Source organism: Oenanthe melanoleuca, chromosome 2 (genome assembly GCF_029582105.1).
Source record: "Oenanthe melanoleuca isolate GR-GAL-2019-014 chromosome 2, OMel1.0, whole genome shotgun sequence".
Classification (NCBI taxonomy): Eukaryota; Metazoa; Chordata; class Aves; order Passeriformes; family Muscicapidae; genus Oenanthe; species Oenanthe melanoleuca.
Window position 1 is genome coordinate 96,546,616 of NC_079335.1, and position 26,666 is coordinate 96,573,281.

The 26,666-nt window shown below is 39.8% G+C and overlaps 1 long non-coding RNA gene across 1 annotated transcript in view; it reads left to right on the forward strand.

The window, feature by feature from the left end:
* The window catches only part of LOC130249133 (uncharacterized), a 237,307-nt gene that overhangs the window by 155,227 nt on the left and 55,414 nt on the right, over window positions 1–26,666 (forward strand). The gene's annotated exons all lie outside the window — the stretch shown is intronic.

Sequence of the window (26,666 nt, forward strand, 5' to 3'; positions counted from 1 at the left end):
ATTGAGAGATGTTGAAATAAACAAATCATTGCATTTTCTGCAATAAGTAACTGCTGTTTTGATTGATGCATAAATAACAAGGTAGATTGATCAAAAAAAATATTTTAAAATAAATGAACAGAATTCTTGGTGGCTGAATAATTTGTCTGTAGGGTCCTTTAATGCAGCACAATCACTTTTTGCAGTGATATCTTTAGTAAGGTGCAGATTCTTCTGTAGCTTACCATGGTTGAAGTCACCCACAGAGGTTACTGAGAATTGCAGTCATTCTCAAAGTGGTGTATTTGCTTCAGCTTTTCTCCTCATCATAGCAGATGCTGCAGGGCAGAGAGTGCCAGCCATTGACTTGAGAGCATTTCAAGCGTGGATTGCATGAGTGACCTCATTGACACGCTCCCAGGATGTGAGCACAGACCAGGGAATGGCAGACTGGGCAGTTGTGACTGTGGGAGGAGGTACTCGAGCAGCAACTGTAGAGGATGAAGTCAGCATACTCCCATAGGAATGAGCTATGGCCATCATAAGAAGCATGTTGAAGCAAGATGCCTGAACTAGTAGAAAAAAAGATGTACATCAACTCTTTCTGCTTGGTTTTGACTCCGGGGTAGTTGGTGTATAACCAACCAGCATATGTTTCTCTATAATACAGAAAAATTGTCTATGTCTTTCAATATAATCAAAGCTAAAAACTCTTTCTTAAGCTAGATCACAGCCATTATAAATCCATCATTTCCTTCCTTCCTCAGGGATCTCTGATACTTGAGGGGCTTAGGAGAGGATTAATACTGAGTAAACTCAATAGACTTTATTTTAAGCACCTTATAATTTCTATGAGTACAGAGAATTCTTTATAGAAGGAAGTACATCAATGGGTTTTTTAAAGGCATTTGAAGCAGATCAGTCAGAATATATGAATGATTTGGTTGACACTGGGCAGATGGCACATGTGGTTTGGCTCCTCTTCTGTAATATGCACCAGTATTGCTGTGCTATGGCCCAGGCTGTAAGAAGAAGTTTATGAATCTGCAAATATTTTTGGTGTTGGGCTTCATCCATACTATCAGGCTGAATTTTTATAGAAGTGCTTAGCCAATGGAATTTCTTCTGCCAGATGGATCATTTGAATTATTGATTTGTATCTCTTTGTAAGACATTTTTTTCCATATCACATAGATCTGAGGGTTGTGCTGGTTAACCTCACTGTACATGATCCACAGCAAGAATCTTTTTAACTAATTTCAAAGCTGAGCGAGTATTTATCCCAACATCAGAGATACGGCTTTATTTCTGACCTAGAGGATCATTGTTTCATTGGGCCTGATTAACAACAGCATTATTCCAGTTTTGCTGGGTGGATTTATATCAGTGTACAGCTTCAGTAATGTGATAAATTAAAACCAGTGTGCCAAATCCTGATTCAGCTGAAGTCAATAGCAGCAGTGCTGCTGACCTCACGTAGCAGAGTGACCTGTTTGAAAGCAGTTGTAGTGTGCTTGTATCTCAACATCCTCATAGCTTTTTATGACTGAAAGTAAAGAGACAGAACTTTTGTTTGTTTGTTTTAGCTTTCTGTATGCTCTGTTCAGCATGTTATTGGGCTGCTTTTGCAAAGCACAGTATATATCTGTTAGAGTGTCCAGTTCAAAGGATGCAGCTCTGCTGCCTTAGTCTTGGTTATTGTGTGCCCTGCATTCTCTAGGCCTACGAAAAGATCTGATTTACTGCCTTACTGTTACCCAACCAAATTGCATTCCTGTGGCTTTAACTGTTTCATGTGTCCTTAAGAATGATTTTAATTTGATTTTTAAAGCATAATTGATCAAATAAAGGGAAGTTTACTGCCCATCTGCTTGACCCTTACTTAATAATTAGAAGCTTTTCCTCTTCTGCAAACTAATTGTTCTTCTTGAGCTTCCTATCTGCATTTTTAAACTTTAAAGCCTTTTTTTTTTTTTATAATTAACATGCACAGTCCCATTTGATAGAGAGGATTTAACACCCTTTACCTCAGTGCAGCTATGACAGTTTTACCAGCTGAGGATTTGGCCTTGATCTCTTCTGCCTTAATTCACACAGGCTGCCTTCCAGCATCTCTGGTCAAGGTTAAATCAGCTTTTCACAGCAGTGAATCAACATCATTGATTCATTCTATAGTCTACATATGAGCCTTGATATTATTCCTGTCTGTTTCAAGATGTCTGTGTCAAGTCCCAAGCAGCTATCTAAACATTTAATATCTCCTTGTAATAGAGTTACACGGTTCTCTTAAAATCATGTTTGAATTCCAGATTTGAAGGCAGTTACATGAATCAGCCATACTACAGTGCCCATGGTGACAAATGAAAGAAAAGGCATCAGATATGTGACATAGTTCTTAAGATTACTTTGTGGCTTACATGGTCTTTATTCTTTTCTCATGTGAAAATTCTGTGTATATACCAGGAGAAGTGCCTTCACATGAAGAAATGTCATTATGGATGCGGGAGGAGCATTCTGTGTGAGGAAATCTATATAAATTGTCACATAAAATCCTGTCTTCCTGTTCCAGTTTCTTCCAACTGTAGTGAACTTTGACTAGATTGATAGCTCCAGCCTTGCTGGAATACAATATCTACCCCCTCAAAAAAGTCAAGAGTGCTGTATGTCATAGAAAATACATCATATTTATTTAAGGGATAAGCAGTCCACTTAAATGTATTCTGTCTAGCTTCTGGAAACCTGCAGCTTTTTCTGGGCTTTTTTCTGAACTTCTTATCACTGATTTAATAGCATAAAAATTCCATTCTAGAATAATGGTATCTATATTTACAGTGTTTGCTCTATTTCACATATATCATCTTCAGAGGCATCCACTGAATATGGGGTAACTCCAGCTGTTGTTATTGCTTTTAACCTAGTGAGCTTTTGCTAATTGGTACCACTGTCTTCTTGCATTGTAACAATGCAGTGCAATGTACTGTCTTGATTTTATTATAAGTAATGCAGAGTCCATAATCTAGCAAAAGAAACTTTGGATCTGATATATACAAAATTAGGAGATGAGTAGAGAAAGAATGTTAAAAATTTTAGAGATTTTTATATTCTTTGGCAATGGTGGTTGTAGATCTGTTCTACTCAGACTAACCCTGCATGAAAATGAGATTGGTCTCATGCATACCCTAGCTTGACTTGAAATGGATGTCCACTGGACTCCCATAAGTAGATCAATGATAGCGAAATATTTGAATATGCTGCTAAACCAGTTTTGCAGCCACAGCCAGGGCCAAGATCTGGACTTACTTTCCATTTTACCATATGAGAAACTCTACAGTATGTGAAAAATAGAGGAGACACCTGCTTCGGTACAAGTTACATGAAAATTCTGCTGGGCTTATGTGGAAAACAAAGTGTTCAGTGCTTCATCCTGGACCAGTCTAAAGGTTGTGCTTTCGTGTCCTGTTGCACAGTAGGAATGATAATCCAGCCACAGCATTTTCAAGTGCTGTTTCATCTTCCACCTGCCTTAAATGTACTTTGCTGCACACCAGCATCTCAGCAAACGCCAATTCCCAAGAGCTGTATCTGCCAGTTTCCTGCCATAACCACCAAACCACACATGAAGGATTCTTCCCAGTACATGGTGTATTCATTTGGCCTTCAAAACACAGCCCTATTGCACTGGATTGTTTTTAGACAATGTCTCTCAAGTCACTAAGAGACATAGACAAATTTGTAATGAAGAAAACTATACAGTGTCTTTCTGTTTAAATATTATGGGCAGATCAGGAGAATGTTATTCCTATGCAGAGCAACAAGGGAATGACATTTTCTTTGCTGTTGCAAATGGAGAGTTCATTACACTGGAAGGGCAGGAAGGAAGAAACCTCATATAAGACTCTTTTTAAACATCTTTGTCTTACAGTTTAGGTTTTCTTCTTTTTGAAAACCTGTTATTTTTACATTGCCAAACTTCTCAGACTTACTACAGTGGTTCCAAAATGCTGTATTCATACCTCTGCATAGACACCTGGTCCCTGAAGGGGAAGCTATGATATGGGTCCTGCAGCTTTCCCCAGTTACAGGTTTCAGACAGGAAGGTGGGTAGTTCTATGAGGCTGAGGCAGCACAGCTGATCCCAAAAGAACCAAGTCAACAGCAGGAAAGATTTTGCATGTCCAGCATGGATTTGGGCAATTGCTGCAGCAGCAATGTATATGGAGTACCTCATAGTCGAAATATTTTGCTCTAACAGTATTTTTTCCCCTTGTCTTAATGACAATTTTCTGCCTGCAGCTGCTTGCACTGCAGAATGCAGTGTTAATGCAACTTAATCTGAAACAACCAGTAAAAATCTGAATAATGAAAATGATTGGGGCTTTTGGAAGGAAAAATTATTTTAAGATAATTTCACATGTTTAATGCATTTGCTTCTTTATGTTTTATTTCCATATCAAACCTCCCATTTTTCCATTTTACTCTGCAACAGAACATGGGGCAAATTTGTTCTGTGAATCTGAATACTCTCAGTTCATGAGTTCCTGAACTTTGGTTGCTAGGAGTATCAAAGTCTAAGCCAAGCTGAAAGGCAGCCTGTTTCTGTAGTGGTCAGAGTAAAACCCTTGATCTCAAACTGAAAATGTTTGAAATCCAAGAACCAAATCCTGGCCCAAGCTTCACAGCTTTAGCCCATCTCTCATAGTGACACTAACATTCTGCTTTTACCCAGAGGGTGATCTCAAGAAACCACTTGTAATGTCATTAATCCCAAGATGTGTTTGTAATTGTAAGAAAAGCTCAGTGTTGCAGGAGGTAAATAGAAGATATCACAAAGAATATTCTGGGAGACTTCATATTTTTGCTAGACTGTTCTCTAAGGCTCAGCTCCTCACCTCAGCTCCAGGCAGAGGCTGCACATCTGGTTCCTAGCAGAGAAGGGACGTAGCACTAGCTTGCTGCTGAGTGAAGAAAGTGGTTAACTTTGGCTGTGTCTGCACTGCCATGTCTGTACTGTGTGCTCACTGTTGAACTGGACAGCTATCATGGAAAGACCACTGATTTTCTTCCCATGTTCTTTAACTGTAGTCACATGTGGCCAAGCTAAACCCCCGCAGTGCAACTGTTTTTTCCTATTTACACATGTTACTAAGAAACATCAGCTAAGGATATGTTATTACAAGTTTGTGAATGACCCCATTCTTGGCACGGGGCCAAGCCAAACATTTTAGTTCATTTAAAAAAGCAAAATGTGATAGAGTCAGTAGTTATGATTGACAAGCAGAGGTGGAGTGCTACTATGAAACAGAGAGACGGGAAATTCCAATAATCCAAATTAATAAGCATAGCCATTAATTCCATCAGTGGGATTATAAAACAGAAATGTCATTCTTTGTTAAGAGCAGCTTGGCCAGGAAAGGACACAGGAGACAAACTGGAAAAAAAAAAACTGATTCATTGATCAAGGCATCTTGATATGATAAAGATGTTAATATTGAGATTTTTTAAAAAAAACTTGTTTTTGTTAGATTCATTAAGCTTTAAGTCTATAATAAAGAAAAAAAGGAAAACTAAAAACCAGAAATATAATTTAAATAGCAACATAACAAACAAAAAGACAAAGAAGAATCTTAGAAACATTTCATTGTCTCTAAGCACAACACGGAATGCTTTCTCTTTGTCACAGTAGTACTGTTGTAATTTCTTACTCCTCCTCTTCTACTGTTTACATACACCAGAAGGAATATGTTGCTTTGACAGTCTTGTTAGAACATATGAACCACTAGTAACATTCTAGTAACAAAATTACCCCGTTTCTGTGGTTATTTTCTGAAGACAAACAGTAATTCAGAAATTGCTATTTTCCTCTCTTTGTACTGTTATTTCATTGTGAACTCCAAATGCTGGCATGAGACACACTGACTGCACTGGAGTAGAATTTGGAGGGGATGTTACTGGCGCACCCACTTGCACTATTCTGCTTGAGAGTTTGTCAGTGTTTCAATTGCAAACTGCTCCTTGCACAGATTTATAACTAGGTCATAAAAGTTCCCTCCCAGCTAAAATTTGCACTTCTTTTAAGTTTTATGACACAAGCACAAAATAGAAGTTGGATTCTTTTTTGTGGGATGTATTTCATCATAAGGCATAAAGATTTACGCGCTTAAATCCCGTTTTTGTTTGGGAGAGTTACGCATCCGACTCCATCTGCAGGCATCAGCGTAGGGTTCTAGAGGCAAATCATCACCTGGTTCTCCCTAACCTCGGTGAATCCCACAGAACAAAGCAAATTAACACCAGCCAATCTGGCTCACAGTCAGTCTTCTTTACTTATTGGCTGTGGCCAGATTGTTTTTGTCAGTGCTTTAATCAATATGCTTTTTTTCAGTGTGCTTTCTAAACTATAGATGGAAGAGAAGGAGACTCCATTCCAAATGTACCTGGAGCTGGAGTCAGAACAAAACAGAGCAGATATTTGAGAATAAAATGCACCTTTTTCCTTCTATCAGAACTAACACCCTGAGTCCAAGCTAATTTAAGTTAATGATGTCCATTGGCCTCATTGTCTCTTGTCAAAAACTATAAAAGGCAACAGCTGGAAAAGGGTCTGCAATATCCACAGTCCCCTTTCACAGGAGAATCTCCACTGTTATGCCAGGTACAAGGTTTATTATAAACTCTGAAAAAAATGAACAATTACTTGTTTAGGAGTATATTTCACGTCATATATAAGAACAGAGGTACTGTTTTCCTGTCTGTTACTATTTGTGCACAAGAACTGTACTTCAGTTCGTCAGCAGTATTCACCAACTTTGCATGGAGCTGGCTGCCAGAGAAGCATAAGGGCTGTTTTATCAAAGGCTCACTTCCTTCCTGAAGCTTTAAAAGACCTATCAGAATTTTATGTATCTTTCCCAAGAGTATTGATTGTTCTTCCACAGTTCTTCCTGGATTCTTGGAAGATCTTCCCTTTCATCCAAAAGATAGATCTTCAGGTAGTTGTGATGAAAGCTGTGGGCTAGACAAATAAAGGACAGTGCAGTTGAAATGGTGCTAAATCCATCACAAGTGCAGGCTTTTTTGCAAAATCACCACAAAAATACTTAGGCTGTCATTTCACATAAAACTTTTTCTAATACTGTTGCTATTTTACCAATCCGTTTTTCAGGGATTTATTTCTCTTTTGTAGACACAGCCATACTGTATTTCCTTGTCCAATAACTAGGACCATGTGAAATACTCTTTGTCAAATCCCAAACCACCAAGCACTGTCTTGGTTTCAGCTTTCATTATGACTCAAAATTCAGACCAGGATGGTCTATTGAGAAAACGGTATGTTAAGGTTCACAAACCTTGCAAACTGACTTTAGGCCTATTTTGATTAACTCCACTTCTAAGGGTTGGAGGCATGTTTGAAAACCAGGCTGAAGATGGCTCCTCGTGATGCACTTCCCAGTTCTTTGGCCAAGCCAGCCAGACAAACCAAGTCCCCACTTAGCCACTGCCTCTGAACAAAATTTGTAGTGCAGTCTGGCACTCTTTACCTCTCAGTTGGTTAACCTATGTTGGAGCACAGCACTGAAAGGGCCATTTCAAATTGTTATAAAAACTGCCTCGTTCTCAGTGCAGGCTGGGAAGTGGCTAATCAGAGCTGCATGTATATAGTGTTCAGGATTCTTGGTCTTCATCCAAAGGTATGCAGAACTCAAGGTTTTAAGTTACTCAGTTAGTTATACATTCAGAACAGAATGACAATTTTAACTCCTAAATAAGGTAATTAGAAAAGAAAGCCCCCCCTTCACCCTCAGTTTTAACTCCCTGACACAACTCCCACCACTACAGCATTCAGTGTACAGGGGTGTGTAATCATGACAGAGACATTTAGCTTTTGGGTTTTTGTCTTTCCTGGTGTTATATTCCTGAAAGACTGTTTTATCATCAGATGAAAGCATTGGAATTGAAATATCGCCGTGTGGCTTACATTAGTGATAGTAATAGTCTGCTCCAAAATTACCCACCCAACATGCCTTTGAGTTTGTTTGATTGAATTGACCCGCCAAGGTCTCAGACATGGCTAATCTTTGTTCTCTGGCAGATTGTCTTCATTAGGACATTGCAGGGTTCTGCAGAAGCAGCATTCCTCTGGAATAGTGTCCTTTCACAGTATGCAGAGCTATGGAGAGTAGGTTTGTTACCTCACATGTAAATCAGTATTGGGTTTTTTGTGGTTCATGTTTTTGTTTTATCCATATGCATGCTAGCTTCAAAGCTGGGGTTCCTCATACCAGCTCATACTAAAAGAGATGCCAAAATGGGCAGATTGTACATAAAGGGAGCCCCTGTGTCTGGGAGAGGCACTAAATCAAGTATAGGTTGTGTCACTGTCGAAGCTAATTCTGGATAGCAACTATGAATGAGACTGACTAATGCTGCAATCTATCACATCTCACCCTAGCTAGTGTGACAGCACTTGCTAGGCACCCCATGTAAAAATAAAACATTTCTTTAAAAGCGTTAGAAACTGGTATGAGGTGACCTATTTGATTTGAAACGTGGAGTTATCAAATAAAACAGCCGTATATTAGATCAGGTGTATCCATGGAGCAGCAGTCACTTCAAAGACTGCTGAGGGTTTGTAAACTTTCCATTTAAAATATTTTTCTCCCTTTCTCTTGCAGTACCTTAGTATCTCTCTATATTTAAATGTCCAACTTTCCATGCTTGACGTTCTGTTTCTTTCACTGTATTGACATAAGAGGAGTAAAAAAAAATTTCCTGTGTGGCTAGGAGGCTGAGCTATTTCCCTCTCAATGAGCAGGGGGAGAAAGAAAGGGGAGATGCATTTAAAAAGAAAGTAGAGGAACATGCACATTTGTCTAACACTAAGCATTACAACATTATCTGAAGATTAGGACATATACATAAAAGAAAAACCTCTAAAATTGATTAAAAGAAGTGGTTTGATCATGGGTGTGTAAAATGATCTGTCATAATCACTGGCACAAGTTGTTTTGAGATTAAGAAGAAAGTCTCAAACTATCTGGGGAAAGGGACAATTCTTCAGGTGGAAGAATCACAAGGAGACTGCAAGAACCAACAGGAGAAAGAAGGAAAGTGATAGTGGGTGAGAAAATGGATGAACCTAGTGCTGACGGGGAAAATGAAAACAGAATTAAAATATACCTGGACAGGATAAGGAAGAGAGAGGGAGTCTAGATCATGAAGCAGAGAAAACCTGAGCTAGCTAGCTGGGCAAAGATTTGAGGTCAAACAGTTCATAATGAGGTAGATACAAAACAAAGACTGTGTATCTACACTATGCGTTGGAACACGGGAAAGGGAGACATGGCAGCAAAGAATGGTAAGTGGTATGAGGCAGTCGTCATAGAGCAGCAGAAACGAATAGATGAATTTGAACTGTAAACCTACAGTTTAAAATGGGAGTTGAGGCTTTCTGGACAGTAAGACTAGGACTGGGAGAATAAAAGGGACTGTGCACAGAGGACTCAGACTTGTTAGGCAAGGAGAGAGATGTGCTGAGAGCAGCGACTGGAAAGGTTTCATGAGAAAGATGAAATTTGGATCCTGAAGCAGAGATTTAGACCCCTGAGGGAAGAGATTAATGAAGGCAAAGCTGTGTCAGAGAAGGTGAGACAGGAGGGGTAATGCTGACATGGCATAGACAAATAGCTGAGGAACATGGAACAGTACATGTGATATTTAGGTCTGCTCCCAGTTTCTCTGCTGTCAGCAAAAGTCTGTTTAAATGCTAGCAGAGTGTGTGTCATCCCACTTCAGTGTTGCATATAAAGAGGTCATCAACCTATTGCTATAAACTACTCCATTAAATTAAATTACCTAGACTTGTGTGGAAAATTCATACAGCTGACAGTGCAGTGCTTACAAATAGTTTCATGATGGAGCTTCTGTTTTTTCACTTTGCTTTCAAAAAACATAAAAATAAGCAAAGAAAAATACATATTAATAGTACTATTAAAGTTTAATTTTAGCATCTGTTGGTTTTTTTTTAATTTCCAAAGCACTCTGAACTTTGCAATCATGATATAGTTTCCCTGCCCACTCCCATAAATTTGCTGTCTGATACCATCTTCAATTGCAAGCACACTGGGGATTTTTTTATTATGCTGGGTATTTTTTCTCCACAGGCCACTTACACACTGACCAGTTTTGGGTGTGAATCAGGAATGAGTACTGGGGCAAGACAATGTCTTTAGTACTCTTTCTTCATTTTTTCACAAAAGCCTGTGAGATGTATGGTGATGTAAGGTGGCTGTAGAATGAAAAGGAACAAGTCCTGTGGCTGCACTAATTGAATACTGGCTCACGAAGCTCGATTCTCTCCCTTTCCCATTACCATTCGGTCCCTGTGCCTTGCCAGGCATCACACTTTTCCACAGGTGGTCACTAATTGTGTTTTCCTCATTTCTGGGGTCCTGACAGGAGACTCTAGGGTCTGGTTTGCAAAAGTGCTGAGCATTCACAGCTGCAACTGAAGTTAGTGGTACTTGTATTTTTAACACATAAAGGATTATGTAACATTATATACTCGGAAATATCCATATGACAAATTTTAAGTGAAGTCAACTGGCACAAAAAATACAGGGATTTACATGTGGGGAAGTTTGGAATTTCTCAAGTCAAAAGTAAAAAACTTTCTGTAATTTGGATCCCAAGAAAGTGGGTGGAAAAGTCTTACCTAGAGGGCCCCAGCTCCAACTGAATGAATAACCATTTCGAAAGGGATATTAAGACTAAGCAGGGAGCTTACAAGGGATGGAAAAAAGAATCAACCAGTGAAGAAAGCTATGTCTTCTATGTCAGAAAGTATTCAGAAAAAGTGAGAACTGCCAGAAATCAGAGAGAGTAGAAACTTGAAAAGAAAATTAAAGCAAGCAGCAAGAAGTTGTTTGGCTATAGAAATTAAACAAGCGAAGAAAGGAGATGAAATTGGAATGCTCTATAAACTAAGGATATGGCACAGGTTTGGTTCTCAATGTATAACCAAAAAAAAGGGAGTAAATACCTCAGTTTTCACATATGGTAGGCAGGTTAACAGACAGGGATGAGGACCTGGAGAAACCAAAATGATGTGAAGCAAAATTTAAAATCCTTGCTACAATCAAGAGAGGAAAGTGGATAATCTCAGTTTCTGAATGCTTGCACATTAAATTACAGGTCACATGCAAAGTAATTTAATAATCCATAAAAAGACAAGTACAGGTAACCAACAAGAGTAAATTACACATTACTATAAAATTATATTTAATATTTCTAATAAAATAAAAGTTTAGTGCTACTGAAAAGAAGGAAATCTGTTGAGGCTAACCTCCTCAACATGCAGCATTTTAATATATGTATTTTAAAGATATGGACAATTAGAAATCGTGGGGGAAAGAACTAAATGGCATCCAAGGTGTATTATGCCAGGATAACTTTATATCTGTGTTTGATATTTTGTGTATTTCACTGAAATTTTCTCCTACATTATATATGGATTAAGAAGAAACAGACAGTATTTAAGAAGGTAGTAAAGAGGTACACAGGAATAGCTGGTACTCATAGCTGAAGGACTGCTGGCAAGAGAACACACAAATATTTGCAAAGATGATTTTAGTCCTTAGTTATTTGAATATTTTCATTAATGATGCTGGCTCAGAATTAATTGTATGCTAATAAAATCTGCTCTTGACTTGATAGAAAGCACTGTCAAAAAAAAAAAGAAAAGCAGAGATGCAAATATCTTATGAGAAGAATCGTATTGCACTCAGGAGTGGACTGTTTGTGAGATCATGCACATAAAGAGCCAAAGCCAGAAATTTCTACTCTAGTCTGAGAACTCATCCATTTCTCTATTCAAGAGGAAGAAAAAGGCCTCGGGATTTGAGTTACATGGTGACAACAAATGTTCATGTCATTTGAAGGAGCCCAGGAAGAAGCAAATTAAACCCTTAAACTTTATCAGAGACAACTTCAGTAAAGATGGAGAAGAATTAAAACTGCTTTACAAGTCAGGGGGAGATCCAAGATGGGTATACCATGTACAGTTCTGGCCCTTTATGGTAAAGAACAATGAATTTAAACTAGAAGTTTTGTCTGTCTTATGGGAGAAGATAAAAACAGCTTTGCCTGCTTTTTCTGGTAGAAAAAAAAAAGACTGAGACAGGAAATTGTTAATCTCTATAAATACATGTGAAGAGGTGGAGCCAGTTTGAAGGTATGGGGGCAGTGAGAAATGGAAGCAGACAATATTGATTTCAAGGAAGCATTCTCTAAGCAAAAGAAAATTAAGGGCAAAAGAATTCACTGACAAAAAGTACATGTGTAGGTATTAGCCGAAGAACTGGGATGAACCTTCTAAGCAAAGCCTCAGAAGTTTACAGAAAACTTCTGTCAGAAGAGAGAAGAGCATAAAGACTGTACCACAGCTGTAGCTAAGAAACCCTTCAGTGCATACTGGTTTTCCTGCTGCTTTCTCTCCCTCCGACTGGCAGCAGCCTGGATTCCTCCCTCCAAGCTCCACACAGGTTGCTACACGTTCACTTTTAAATACGTTTGTTGTTGCCATGTTCTTTGTGCCAGTACTTGCTGATTTTCTGAGGCCAGACATTACAAGCACATAAGTCACAGAAGAGACAAGGAATCTTGTCTTGCCAGCCCATTACAGCGTCATAAGTCTCACAGATGTTCAAATATATTGGTTTTGAAATGAAACTCCCACTATGTGGTTGAATTATTGCTTCTAGTGAAGGACCTGCTTCCATCCTATCTGACCTCCTTTTATTGTTTGGTGGTGTTTTCATGGTTGTTTGCATGTACTGGCATATCTTATTTCCAGTGATGGCTAAAGCTCTCTGCATTTCCAAATACCGGGCTCGGTTCCATTTATTGTAACACATGGACTTTATGCTTTTATCCCAGAGCAATATTTTTGTTTTTCTCTACCTCTTGCATTTTGCCTACAAAAATGGGCTGGTTAAGCTTGAAGGTATCCCTAACTCAATATTTCATTTCGGAGGATGGTCAAGGCCAGATGTCTGAAGAAGGCTGGGAGAAGAGGGAAATGTAGTGAGACTTCCTCAAAATACTCTTCAGGCTCCAGGAATTTGTGGCTCGGGTAATTCCTGAGCCAGAGATGGGGCCTTTGTTTTTAATAGCTCTGATGGATTTTTCTTCTGTGAATTCATTCATGAATTTTTAAATGCAAGTTAACTTGTGGTGTCTCCCAACATCCCATGGCAAGGGGTTAGTTGGCTTTACTGTGAGTTAAGCAAGCTAAAAGCTAGTATTTTATTTGTTTGAAAAATACTTCCTGCTTTCCATTTGGTGCCATCTGGCTTGTATACCAGAAGTAGTGTGTAGTTGTTTCCTATTTGCCATGCTTATGCCACTTGTGATTTTACAGAAATCTATTATAATGTCTCCTAGGCTGAAGGGTCTTTCTGTATTTAGTAATTCCTTAGATGGAAGCCAGTCCACAGCTTCTGTTAGGCTGCTGTGTATGTTTACCAGATTTACTAACTATCTGGGCATAGTGGACAGTAGCTCCCCCCTGGGATTTCATATCCAGCTAGAGTTGAAAGGTGAGCTCATAGCATCCTTTAATTCCAAGGAGTTCATTCAGATGCTGTTTTGGTTTTGGGCCTTTAATGTGGCTACATCCAGTGCTTAGAGCATTGCTCTGAGCTGGCAGCTTTGCAGACTTCTTCAAGGTACATAACATTGTCCCTGTTCCTCCCATACTAATTTCTGCCACTCACATTTCATGGTCAGTATGCATACAGCCTCTCTGGTCTTCTGCTGACCCTTTCACCTCATCTTGAGTGACCCCATTTCAAGAATAACAGACATAGCTCTAAAAAGTAAATATCTTGTGCTGTACAACTTCAAATGCCAGCTGATCAGAACCTGTCCAGTTTACCTCTCCCCCACCTTCCTAACCTGGCTGTTTGACAGCTCCTGCTATCACTTCCTACCTATTTCTCTGCATTTCTAGTCCTAGAGCCACAGGTTCATGTGCTGGTCTAGACACTGCTTTTGTCTCTCTCTTTCTCAGGTCTGAACAGTATCTCTCAGAGATCAGAAGGTGTCTGGTTTCCTCTTGTCTGCATTCATATACATGAAACTATTGGTACTTCCTTGGGAATTGGTTGTGACTCTTATTGTGTAATTCACTGAATATCCTGGTTTTTTTACCTTTGGATACTGCAACAAGATTGTGGTGAACTACATGCTAGGTGTTGCTAAATCTCTCTAGTTCGTGACAAGTTTCATTGTTGTCAGAAAACTTGGGTAGCTACATTTGTGACAGTAAAAATTGCGACTAAAGATAAATGCAAAGTGTGATGGCAAATAGCCAGGCAATGGGCAATATGTTCAGCAGATCAAGGCAGCAGTGACATCAAGGACACTATACCCTTTTGTCCAAAGCAATTTTGCTAGTAACACCCTGCCTTACTGGGGTAGTGAAAATCTTTTCAGGATTCAACTGGGTAGCACCCTTACACCTTCCTTTGAAGGCTTTTCCTTGATTACTAGAGCACTGATTCATTTTGTACTTGGTTTTGGCTACAATGGGTGATGTCATTCAGAGAACTAATGTTAGTCACTTATCGTGGTTAGTTTTTGAGCTGAACAGCAAGAGTAATTTCTGGCTTCAGAAGGTTTTGTGTCTTCTCAAAATGTGGCTTTCTATGCTGGAGAATATTGAACAAGGTAATTGTTCTTGTCTCAAACTAAGAAAAAAAATCTGATTCAGTTGCAAGATTTGTGCTGATGTGTTGTTAGTGGGTTGGCCTGTCAGCGACACCAAGCTTTGCATTCTAGAATGCTCTTGTTTATATGGCTGTATCTTTTCTTTGTGATAATTTGCACTGCATAAGAATTAGTGAACTGGTAAATTGTCTTATATTAGTTACTTAACAGTGTTGTATTTCCAACAGACTGGAAATAAGCCTGATATGTTTGTTAATCTAATACATTCATAGAAACATTTTGGTGATAGATTAAATAAATGCAAAAGACACTTTAACTTATCGTTTGCTTACTACCAGTCCAAATCTTTGCTGAGGCCAAAACTGGCATCTGTGCGAACCGTTTGCTACATTATTCCCATGGCCTACTCATGCCTAACTGCCCTAAACCACAAATCATTTGCTCATTCTTGTTCAAGCCATCAGCCTAGCCCTCTGGGCTTTGCAGAATCCAGCAATAAATCTAGCTCTGATGACCCAGATCTTCTGAACCCTAACCTTAAAATTAGAGTTAATAGTCCAGAGACCCCTAAAAGCAAGAGAATTAATCACAAGCCATTTGTCTTGTTAGTCTAGCTGCTAGTCCTACAGGTCATGCTGTATCCAACAATAAAACTACCTCTCTAGTCCTTGCTGTTCCACAAGTAATCTTAACCCCATCTTTTAATGTATCCCAAACTCCAATATCCAGTCCTGAATTAATAAAGTTCCTTTGCCTGTGGTACAATTAAGAGATATTATTGGTTAGACTCAATGTAGATGACATCGGAAAGTGAAAAATAATGACTTACAGTTACCTGCTGTAAATTTTCATGCTAGCCCATGGATAGAAAGTCTGAATGAGTAAGAACAATATCTGCTGTTATTAAAGTTAGAAGTGCAACTGAAACTAGCTGGTAGGAATGCTCAGTCTCGTGGCTGTGATACGTTGTCAGGTTACAGTAGAGTAAGCTGCGTATAGAAAAAGAGGAACTTATGAATTTGCTTTACAACCGAATCATTTCCTCTTCAATGAGGCAAAGAAAAAATCTGAAGCAAGAAACATCCAGGGCTGGAAACAAAGAAAAGATGTAGATGTAGCCTGGGCAGATGCTGCCTTATTCTTTAGATCTGAAAGTACTGGCCTGAAAAATCTTAAATACCTAATGTTGGCATTGCCCTTATTCTAGTACTTACAAACAATCTTTTTCAGCCTTGCAATGTAGAGAAAAACAGTTTGTCTTCAAAACCCTAGCCTAATCTACACTATTTCCAAGTGACTGAGAATACTGAACTACATGCCCTTGCTAAGATCTTCCACCACCTTTTGTCTGGAGGACTCGCAAAGTGGTAATAAAAAGATTCTCTCATGGTGTCTCCTACTTGGAAACTTTCCCTATTCCAATGCTACTGTTGTCTTAATATTAGTATAGAGGCCAAGAACAGATAAAGACACTTCTGGTACTTTCTCTAGTATTTGATCTTTGAGAATGGCAAATCTTCTGTCCTCTAATAGAACCTGCTAGATAACAGCAACCTAAAATACTGCATGTGTGCTATTCTCAATGCTAAATCTAACCCAGTAGTTTCCATGCTGGTATGGGGAAATGACAACGTCTCATTAGGGTTTGAATATAAGTTGTCCTGAACGCTAGAATTCAGTTTAGGCTTGCAAGTAACTGCAGAAAGTGAGAAAATCTGTGGCTAAACTTTACAGAGAAATTCTACTTGCCCAGAATTAGCAGAATGCTTTGCTACCTGACAGGATCAATATCAAACGAACAAAAAATAGTAAGTTCCATAGAGTTGGTTTTTTTTGTTTTGTTTTTGTTGTTTTTTTTGTTTTGTTTTTTTTTTTTTTTTTTTTTTTTGTTTTGTTTTGTTTTGTTTTGTTTTTTTTTTTGTTTCCTTATGAAACATGAAGATAATACCAGTGACCATATGGGGAGGTTAAAGCCTCGTGCTGGAAGGCTTGCAGGCAGACTTCTGGCACTGAGGAGGCAGTGAAAGCTCTTCACCCATGTTCAGGTTCTCATTATCACTCTTTATATCCCCTCTGGTTGGAAGAATAGCAACCAAGGAAGAGTTATGGGTTTTGCCAACAAAGCACACCTCAGCTTAGCTGAGAACTTGTACCTTGGAAGATGGGGACTAAGACAATAAGGGAAAGGTGCATGCAGTGTTGAATTGTTTTGGAGGAAAACTTATGGGTTTGAGATGTTTTGAGCCTATCTTTCCTGAGGGGGAGAAAAGCTCCAGGGAGTCCTTGCCTAAAATGAATTTGTGTATCAGTGACACTTGATCAAGCAAATCAGCTGGCAGCAGAGGAATGGGCACTTCTTGGTCTGCCACATTGCTGGCCTTAGGTGATCATGGATGACCTAAGTGCATCTTGTTCTCAATCAAAGGAAACCTGCTTTTATTTGAATCTCACACACTATGCTGGAAACAGCTCAAGACAAAACCAGACATTTTATATATTAGTTTTGCTTAAAAAAATTTGCCATCCTCTGTATCCTCTTCAGTTCTGATTCCATTTTGTCTCTATTGTTTAACTTGTTCATCAATGACTTGGATGAAGAGGCAGATACCTCCTCAGCAGATTCAGTGATGACCCAAAACTGGAACAAGTGGCTGATACCACAGAGGGCTGTGCTGACATTCATCAAGACTTGGACAGGCTGGAGAGCTGGGTAGAAAAACCTAATGAAGTTCAGCAAAGGACAATGCAGGGTCCTGTGCCTGGGGAAGAAGAACCCCCTGCACCAGCACAGGCTGGGGGCCAAACTGCTGGAAAGCAGCTCTGTGGAGAAGGATCTGTGGGTCCTGGTGGTCAACAAGCTGTCCATGAGCCAGCAGTGAGCCTTTGTGGCCAAGGCAGCCAATGGTCTCCAGGTGCATTGGGAAGAGCATTGCCAGCAGGTGGAGGAGGTGATCCTGACCCTCTACTCAGCCCAGGTGAGGCACATCTGGAGTGCTGTGTCCAGTTCTGGGCTCCTCAGTGAAACAGCAACATGGAGCTGCTGGAGTGAATCCAGCAGAGGGGTATAAATATTAAGGGATTGGAGCATCTCTCTTACAAGGAAAGGCTGAGGGAGCTGGGCTTCTTCAGCCTCAAGAAAAGATGATTGAGAGGGAACTTCATCAAAGTCTATCAATATCTGAAGTGGGGATGTCAAAAGGATGGATTCAGGGTTTTCTTGGAAGTGCCAAGCAATAAGACAAGAGGCAATGGATGGAAACTGATGCACAGGAAATTTCACCTGAACATGAGGAAAAAATTATTTACTGTGCAGTGAGCATGCAGTGAATGTGCACTGGAACATATTGCCCAGAGAGGTTGTGGAGTCCTCTTCACTGGAGATATTCAAGAACCATCTGGACACAATCTTGTGCTATGTGCTTGAGGATGATGACCCTACTTGAGCAGGAAGTTTGGACTAGATGAACCACTGTGGTCCTTTCCAGCCTTACCTTGTGATTCTGTGATTCTTTGAGTGAGATTCTTGCCATGGGCTTCAGGTTTAAGGAGGGGTTTAGGCAATGAAAACTGTGAAGCTAGATTTGTTCATGAATCTTACAGCCACTAAGAGAGTAAGATGTTGCATGAAGTTAGCAGGGAGAAAGAAGATACGACAAATTTCTTATGCCTCATCAGATGGGACTAGATTAAAACAGACAATCTGCAATTCATGTGAACAATAAAATTAATCATGAACTATTTGACCTGGAGGCTGCTTACCTCAAGTTGGTTCTGTTGGCTAGTTCCCAGAAGAAAGTCCCTGAAATTCTAGCCTTCCTCTTCCCCACCTTACTTCCGCTCCATACGACAGGTTCTTGAAGTGCTGAAATTACTCATTACTTACTTTTTCGTGCTAGTTGTATTCTTTATCTTACTTGTTATGATTTTCAGGGCAGGAGCACAAAACTATTTAGAGACTGTCTTCTCCTCAACTTCAACCTCAAAATGGAGATTTGCCTCCTTGCAGAAAGAAAACTGACACAATTTCTGTCATATGAACACATAACTCTGGAACAACTTGCAAGATTCTAGAGTAATATTTTGCCTTCTTTTCAGAAGGAAATGCTATCAATATACCTAACCATATGTCCTGAAACAGAAATCACAAACCATTAGAGAAAAAAGGAGTTAGGTTTGAACTAATTATTCCTGCTAACTACATCACTCCATCTTTATCATAGCTAGACTTGCAAGACTGAGAAATGAATCTCAATTTATATTTCTTACTTTCTCGTCCTGAAAATCCTAAGCACCTAAAAGAGATGCTTACAACTGAAGTTATTTGAAAATCCAAGGTCTTATATTAGGAACTAGCTCTATAGCTTTGCTTTTCTTTAAGAGTGCTCCTAACTATTCATGCTGAGCTCAGTCAGAGGCTAGACAGAAAAACCCAATCACACATCCTTTCTCCATGATAACAACTGCTTTCTTTATCTTTCTTTACCAGCACCTGCAAGATTGAGGCTTGTTTCATTATAGTTTTCCTTGTACTGAATTGCAACCCTTGAGCTGCCCCAAACCTTAGCCTGAAGGCAGAAATCCAAGACAGTTTACAATGCAAGTCTATTGTATTTTACATGGCAAACTCACATTTTTAAGCTGTATCCATCATCTGGTTTTTTGAAAATCCAAGATTCAAGAAGGAAAGCAGATCCTTGCTTCCTAATCCCAACTCTTGCCAGAAACACACTGGCTATGCTGTTACTCTGTGTCTTGTCCCTAGGCATCCCCACTAGTGCTTGGACAAAGCAGCAGGAGAGCAGCCAGGAGAAGGAGATAAAGTTTACTAAAGCAATCCATAGGCACATGTCTAGCTCAGTAGAAATTCCTGCCAGGGCTGACTTTTATAGGGAGAAACATGTAACTGGCTGCTGCAGCTGCTCCTTGAGCATCCAGTAGGGAGTAAAGATATCCTTCCTCCCTAGTTCCTAGTTTGATCTGTTGGCATGGGAGACCATTTTTTCAGGCAGTAACAAATTAATTCCTTCTCCAGAGCACACCATCTAATTCATGTTGTTGTCCTTTGCTGTAAGATGCCCAAACACACCTCTATTTCCCCTGTCCCCAGGCAGCAGGAAGTATGGAAACTCTTTGGGCAATCCGTGGATGTCTGGCTTTGAGATTAAGGTCCATGAAGTTCACAGGAATAGAGGTTGTCATGGCCAAGTGTTTTCTTTGTCTCTGTACCTCAGGTCTCAGTGTGGCATGAGTGGTGCCCAGAGGCTGCAATAACACATTATCCTCTTATTCTAAAGCAGGCTCAACCTAAATCTTCCTTACTTTTTAGAAAGCTGAAGAGCTCATACCTAATTTGATACTGAGTGTTGGCTTATGAATAAAAATGTAAAGGGTCAGTCATAAGTACGTTAGGCATTTCTGTTCTGGAAAGGAGAAAGTATGGGAAAGTGTGATAATGATCTTTGGCAGAATTGAAAGGATCAGTAGTGATCATTTGTTCACTGTCTCATTCAATACAAGCCTAGGGTAATCAAATGAAATCAGAAAGAGGCATGTTTCAGAATGCTGAGGGATTTGGATCTTTTCACACAAAATCCTTTGCTGGATGACCTGTGGATACTGTTTATATGTGCTCAAGATGAGGAAAGATCATGAATATTAAATTCATGGCTGAATATTGAGGGTGTTTTATTAGGCTTACTCTGTTTTATACTCTAGGCATCTCTCTATGAGCATTCTCAGAGCCATGAGGACTGTTAGTTTGGTTTTCTAAGGCCAAGTCACATTCCTAAGTCCAAGCTCAACATGTCTTTATCAGCTGTCTTTATCAACTGAAACAGCCAAAGATCCAGCCTTAGCCACAAGCTGCTTTCACTTGTCATATTAAATCAATTTCCTTACCAAGCTGAGCTCACAGTCAAGGATCAAATCAAACTGGCCAGTCCCAGATCCTAATCCTGAGCTTAATGTGTCTCTTGAACCTGGGACACTAATTACAATTCACTTTTCTTTGAAAGACATACAATAAAGGATTGAGCACAGCTTCTCAGACACTGTCATTTTGAAATGTAAGCTGATATTGTAGTTGTAGCCAAAACTAAAGAGCCTCAGCAATAATCTTCGTATTTCACCCTTCCTTGCTCTGTTCCTGCAAGTCTTGAAGGATGTAGCAATAATGACACTCTTTTGCACCTCTACTTTTCACATCTCTAACACTCTCCTGAAGTTGTACTGTAGCTTTTCAACACAAGCTTTCCACTAGGTCAGTGAGTCTTGCAGGATCTGGCAATGAAACTGAGCTCTCTTAATGCTAGTTTTCCCAATCTTAAATCCCGCCACTGCCAGTGCCCTTACAATCTCTTAATCTGCTGAAAACTGTTATTCCTTCTCAGCTGTCTGTATGCTGGGAAAGATTTGCTACACCCTCCACTTGTATTCAGTGGCTGAGAATGTTAATTTCTGCCTTTCATATTCTTCCCACAGTACGTACAGTGAGCCATGATTTTGAGTCTGGCTATGTCCTGAGTCATTGGCTTCTTTATCTTGGATCTACGTACTTGTTCTGCACACTGATGGCTGTCACTGCTCTGATTTTTCCCTTGGACAGCTCCTGTGCTATTGACATTTGTATGTGTTTCCCCAGGGTTAAAGATGATTCTCTTTATATTTTCTCCTGCAAACTGAAATCACATGTCTCACCAATATTTCTGTTTCTGATTAGAGGATCTTTTTTGTCTCCAGAGTTACATGTGGATACCAGAACTCTCCATTGTGTAACTCACATATCTAACTTGCACTCTTCTTAATTCCAGGTAAAATTCTTTCCCAGCCTTCATCCCAAACCCAATACCTATCCACAGTATCCTTCTGCCTAATCATGACAATTATTATTCCTCTGTTTCCCAGCCAAAGCATGGGATATGAGAAAGAGACAAATCTTTGCCTTATTAATCCTTACAGTCATTTCAGTATTCTGGATCCATTTTTCCTTTGTACTGCTTTAATGATTATGCAATTCTATTTGTCTGGAAGTCCAGCTTTCCTGTGGAGTGAGTCATATTACTTCTCTTTAGAAATGCTGTCTTGTTCTCTTCTAAAACCTGCACCTTTCTCTGGTGTGAGCATCACTCCCCCATCACTTCTATCCTAGCTAATAAAATGGCAGGATTTCATTATCCTTGTATTACAGAGGATCTTTATTAGGAGAAGCCTTTTCACAGATGCTACAAGTCAACTCCAGCTATGACTACATAATAAAAACAGACTGGTGCCTCCTCCAGACTTACTTCTTTAGCTAACACTCCATCTACATTGCTGCATCACTAAAGAAAGATTCAAGCAATTTACACAATTATTGGTATGATTTGCACCCTTTTCAAATTATGTTAAGACCTCAGATAGGAGAATTTTGCTTCCAAATCCCCTGATTCTTATTTGTTTTTCATGGCTATGTTCCCATGGTTAATCCAGCTCAGCAGAAGCCATTTTCAGCTATTTTTTTCAGTGACAAGATACCATTTATCTGAGTTCTCTGATTCAGCCCAAGACAGTGGGGAAGGGCAAGGGAAAAAGAAAACAAAACAGGATGGTGGAGGGTGCATTTCTAGAATCAAGTTCTGACTTGTATTTCATTTCTGTTGACATGAGATCATTCATTCAAACACCACTACACCCAATTTGTACAAATTCAAGTAAAATTCAGACTGGCAGACTCCAGCATATACTCTCTGATAAATGCATCTTTCAGTTCCTTTGCAAACAGCAATACTATAGTGATGTATTTGGCCTGATGTTTCAGGGTACTGTGCTCAATTCACTGGTCCCTGAACTGCATCGTTTCATGCAATCTGTGCAGGGTTCATGTAATGTGCCCTCCAATCACTGCTTCCTTCAATCAGCTCCAGTAATGCAGCATTACTAAGAAGAGGTGGACATATTTTGTTTCATTTCAAACCCACTCACACACTTTTGAAATGAGGAACAGAACTCCAAAAGGATTAGAGTTGTTTTCCCTTTAAAGGAGGCAAAATGCCAATTTGGGCTGCTGTGAAGAAAAGGAAGTCCTGAATTAACAATGTATGAATTTCTAGCAGTGGCCAAACACTCCTCTCTGGCTGAGTTAAGAAGAGGGATAAAATGCCACATTATCAGTGGAACCCACTTCTTACAATTGCACCCTACAACTTCTGCAAATCTCTCCCATTCTTCTCATTCTCTCAGGAGACAATTCTTCTGTGGACATAAAGCATAGTCCTCGTGTTTCTTCATTTCTGAATGGAAGAAGTAATGGCAGCTTGTCCTCTCCATAATAAGAAAGTTGCTACATTCATCTGCTTTGAGAGTCTGTTTCCAGGAGTCACTAACTCCTATTTTATTTTTGGATAGTGGAGCAGAGCACAGCCAGTGAAAATGAGGGAAGTGGAGTAAAAGTAGTATGCCCAAGTCGTGCCTGCTGTTGCTGCTGCCACTGTGGCCACTGCTGGCCAAGAATATTTACTGCATCCAGTGTAATGGAGGATGTTTACAGCTGAAAGGAGTACAAATGCCAAAATATTCAGCTGCAGCTCTGAGCAAAGTGTTTCTGGCCATGCCAATAGTATGAGACTTTCTTGTTAGGCTCTCTGAGAAAGCAGTCTCCTTCAGAAATAGGGGCTTGGTTGCTTCAGAGCAAAGCCAATCTGCATTTGTTTATCTGGTATATACACCTTGAGTTTTGCTTTCTTCTGACACTTTGCCTTTGTGCCTTTGCTGCAGCTGAATTTCAGTCTGGGTGGCAAATTCTTCTATGTGGCACAGAAAGCCTGGGTTTGTTTCATTTTTTTTTCTCTCTGAATAGACAAATAAAAAAGCATCCACTTGCAGAACTAGGCTGGTTTTTTTTTTCCATAGCAAAAGATGAGATTTTGGAAGGATAAAGGCCTGTGTCTCCCCATGTGACGATTTACATGACTTATTTTTTGCAGCTGTCCAAATTACCTCTTAAAAATGTGCATTTTTGAATAGCTCTACTCACCATTCCCCCTCTCATTTGAGTTCTTGTCACTGTGCAATGAAGCTGGAGTAACAGCAGTGAGGTTTACAGGTGTGGCCTCAGATGAGAAGAGGTGAAGCTAGGTAACAGTGGGTGAGGGCAAAGCAGCTGGCATGGTGGAGCAGTCTGCTTAGACAGCTGGATACCTCTGTACAGCAGCAACTCCCTGCTCCCAGCTGCTGCTGCTGCTGCCAGCACAACTTCTGTGCTGCTGCTCTTGTTTTTTCCTTTTTCTGTGTGGGACTCAAAAAGCCAACAAGGGCTCAGAGATTGTTTTTCTGATGTGCTTATAGGTAGCATCACAATTTTATGCAGATTTGTGGTACAGTCGCCGTTGCAAATCTCTTGAGTGGAGGCAACATGACTCAGGCCAGCTCCTTTCAGAAGACATGATGTCTAGATTTTTGTTTCATTTCTTTATCCTTTCTTTCTTTTTTCTAAAAGGCTAAAGAAGAATCCCAGTTGCAGGTGACATCTTGAGAAAGAAATACCAACTATCATAATGGATGCTATAAAAACTGAGAGGCTTGAGGTTTTCTGGTTATTCTGCACTGTCAGTTGAGGGAAGAGCACTCCCTCTGATCTGCTTGGGTGTGCAAGAGGCAATGTATCAGCCTCAGTGCCCTGCAAGGTGCCCAGGATTTCGAGGCTAGAGGTGAACTCCTGTATTTTTACTCTCCTTGTCCTTTCCTGTGTGATCATTACTGTTATTCCAACCGAAGCAGTGGAGAAAGAACAGAAAAAGGAAAGTTATGAGTTTTCCAAACCGCTCCAATTTTTTTTTCCTTAAGCCAAGGATTTTATAAAACTCTAACTCCAAAACACAATAAAAGCCTGAGCTGCTTACAAAACCCCTGGCTCCACAGGATTTGCTTATCCTTAGTAATTATCACTTAATATTTGGCCCAGCACAGCTATCTTTCAGTCTTATAAGGATAAATGTATTTGTTTCACTGCTATCTGAGCTCTTTTTCACCATCAGACTGAAACCTATAGTTTATTATTCCTGGACAGAGGCCTACACACACTATATGTTACTTCTGTAGTTCCTTCAGTCAGTGGGAAATGTTCTAGTATTATTATCATTAAATATTTTGCCAGACACTGTGGTCTTCCAGCTTTCACATAGATATGGAGGGAGTGGATGTGTGGCTAAAGTGCAGGCTTAAGAGATGGGAGACAGGAGTGTTTTTTCCTTTTCTGTGCCAAAATGCTTAGAGAGAAAATTCCTCTGGTAACTAGAAAGGCTAAAATGCCCTTAAACCAGCTACTATCTCCTTGTACTTAGGCTCCTGAAACCTTCAAATTAATTGAAGCATTTTGTAACCACAGGTGCATTTAGCAGTAAGGATTAGGCTTACATAATCTATGCAATACATTTTGCATCACCTTTTTTGGTATATGTAGTGCAGTACAGGCTTAGTTCATATTTTTAGAAGAGAAATTTAAGGATCCTCATTGCAAAGCTGAGTATTTCAGTGAGTTTAGTACCTTCTCAACAGTCTTTTTTGTTGTTGTTTTTGTTGTTTCTACATATATAATCTAAAAGTTTAAACTGGAGCTGTAAATAATGGAGTTTTAATGCATAAGAGCCAATACCAATTTAATAATGCTCCAAAAATATAAAGTAATGAATGAATTTTAAGGTCAAATCTTTCAATGTCCTGTGGTTCTGTGTCAGATTGGAAATGGTAAGTGATAATTGTTTTAATACCTATGAAGCCTTTAATTGATGCAACTTTCACTATTTTTATTTTACTAATAATACATAGCACAGGGTGTTAATCTGAGAGGGCGTTGTCAGAGCTGGGTGAGGCACAATATCATGGCAAAGTCTATTTGCAGTAGGAAATACACTAATTTCAGACTTCTAAATCCTCCTGTGCCAACTGGTCTCCTAATTTGTTATTCCTCAACAAGGACCCAAAAGTTTTAATTTTGTTCATGAGAGTTCCCTTAGATACTACCTGAAAGCTATGTGGGCCAGTCATCTCATCTGTTCTGGTGTGTCTGTAGTTTCACCAGGTATTCTCCACTGCTCAAAAGAGAAGGCTTAAAAAGGCAAGCACCAGTGCTGTTGTATGAGAAAAAGAGCAAGAGGAAACATTAGCAAAGAGCTGACTCCATAGAGAATCAGGGATCCCCAGTTCCCAAAGCAGTGGTCCTACTGGAGGGTTGAACCCATGAATCTCTCTCAGACATTTACATCCCAAAGTTTCTGTTGGATGGACTTGCAGTCCCCTGACCTCAGCCAGAGTTGCTCAGCTTAGAAAATCTGGCCCCTTTAGGTACAACTGGAGCATATTGATTTCAGAGCTGAACTTGAGGAAATTCCAGTTTACTATATTACCCGTCCACCTGCACTTTGAGAGACGTAACTGGACCAGGAAAAAAATAGGGCTCATAGTTTGGCAGAAAGACTTAATGCAGGTGGATGTAGAAAAGCCACATTGCCAAATGCAATAGAAGGCTGATCCTTTTCACCTGCCCCAGGAGCTGCCTGCTTTTCCCCCAGCAGCAGAGGCCATAAGGACCAGAAACTCCCGCGGTGGCAAGTGAGTTAATAGTTCTCCTAATGGCCTACATGGGCTACATGCATCAAATGAAACAAGTATGAAAATGGTTCATTACCTTCCTGCATTCCAAGGTTAAGTTTTTCAAAGGAATTCAGGTACATAAAGTTGCAGGTGGACAGCTAGTAATGTTTACAAAAGCACGCATGTGCCAGATTCCCATGGATTTCAGTGTAGGCTAGACCCCTGAAGATGGAGTGTGTTTAGACATCCAAGTCCTTTGAGAGGTGAAGTATTTTGCATTTATTGCAGTGTCCTGCAGGGTGCATAAGGATTATTACTACAGAGCAGCTTGTGTGCTGTCAGTCCAACATACTGGCTTACTCTGCAGTGACTTGTTCATCTTCCCATACCCAGTG